Below are 1939 nucleotides of genomic sequence, written 5' to 3'. Positions count from 1 at the left end.
GGATAATTTTATGGGCCAGTTTGTGGAGGACCCAACAAGAAGTGATGCCTTGTTGGATCTGATCATTTCCAACAACGCAGAGCTGGTTGGTAATGTAACTGTGCGGGAAAACCTTGGTAATAGCGACCACAATATAGTTACTTTTGACTTAAAATGTAGAAAACAAAGACAGGCGGGGAAGGCAAAAACATATAACTTTAAAAAGGCAAATTTCCCTGGGCTGAGGGCTGCACTACAGGACATAGACTGGGGGGAGGTGTTGTCAAATACTGATACAGAAGGTAAATGGGACATCTTTAAATCAACTCTAAATAACTATACAGCTAAATATATACCAAAGGAGAACAAATATAAACGATTAAAACTAAATCCTACATGGCTGACACATGATGTTAAAAGAGCAATAAACAACAAAAAAATTGCCTTCAAAAAATACAAATCTGATGGGTCAGCTATAACATTTAAACAGTACAAGGAGCTTAATAAAATCTGTAAAAATGTAATAAAAACAGCAAAAATTCAAAATGAGAGACAGGTGGCCAAAGAAAGCAAAACTAATCCTAAATATTTTTTTAGATATATAAATGCAAAAAAACCAAGGACAGAGCATGTAGGACCCCTTAATAATGATAATGGGGAGGTTGTCACTGGCGATCAAGAGAAGGCGGAGCTACTGAATGGGTTCTTTAGTTCTGTATACACTATGGAAGAAGGAGCTGACATTGGCCAGGTCAGTGCTGGTAACACATCATGTAATGTACTGAACTGGCTTAATGTAGAGATGGTACAAGGTAAGTTAAGTGATATAAATGTAAGCAAATCCCCAGGACCGGATGGACTACACCCAAGAGTTCTTAGAGAGGTAAGTTCAGTAATATCTGTACCCCTGTTCATGATATTTAGAGATTCTCTGGTGTCTGGTATTGTGCCAAGGGACTGGCGCAAGGCGAATGTGGTGCCAATCTTCAAAAAGGGCTCTAGGTCTTCCCCAGGAAACTATAGACCGGTAAGTTTAACGTGCATTGTGGGTAAATTGTTTGAAGGACTTATAAGGGATTACATACAGGAATACATAGGGGATAATTGTATTATAAGTGATGGGTTTACTAAGGATAGAAGTTGTCAAACCAATCTAATTTGCTTTTATGAAGAGGTGAGTAGAAGCCTTGACAGAGGAATGGCTGTGGATATAGTGTTTCTGGATTTTGCTAAAGCGTTTGATACTGTCCCTCATAGACGTTAAGGTCTTTGGGTTTGGAAATTTTAGTTTGTAACTGGATTGAACACTGGCTCATGGATCGTACCCAGAGAGTGGTGGTCAATGATTCGTACTCTGATTGGTCCCCGGTTATTAGTGGTGTACCCCAAGGTTCTGTACTGGGCCCGCTGTTGTTTAATTTATTTATCAATGATATAGAGGATGGCATTAACAGCTCTGTTTCTATCTTTGCAGATGACACCAAGCTTTGTAGCACGGTACAGTCTATAGAGGATGTGTATAGGTTACAAGATGACTTGGATAGACTAAGTGTCTGGGCATCCACTTGGCAAATGAGGTTCAATGTGGATAAATGTAAAGTTATGCATCTGGGTACTAATAACCTGCATGCATCGTATGTCTTAGGGGGGATTAAACTGGCAGAGTCACTGGTAGAGAAGGATCTGGGTGTACTTGTAGATCACAGACTACAGAATAGCATGCAATGTCAGGCTGCTGCTTCCAAAGCCGGCAGGATATTGTCATGTATAATAAGAGGCATGGACTCAAGGGACAGGGACATAATACTCCCCCTTTATAAATCATTGGTACGGCCTTACCTGGAATATGCTGTTCAGTTTTGGGCACCTGTCCATAAAAGGGACACTGCGGAGTTGGAAAGGGTGCAGAGACGCGCGACTAAACTAATATGGGGCATGGAACATCTTAGCTATGAGGAGC

The sequence above is a fragment of the Hyla sarda genome, chromosome 2 (assembly GCF_029499605.1).
Source record: "Hyla sarda isolate aHylSar1 chromosome 2, aHylSar1.hap1, whole genome shotgun sequence".
In the NCBI taxonomy this organism is placed as follows: domain Eukaryota; kingdom Metazoa; phylum Chordata; class Amphibia; order Anura; family Hylidae; genus Hyla; species Hyla sarda.
Note: the sequence above shows the minus strand (reverse complement) of the source record.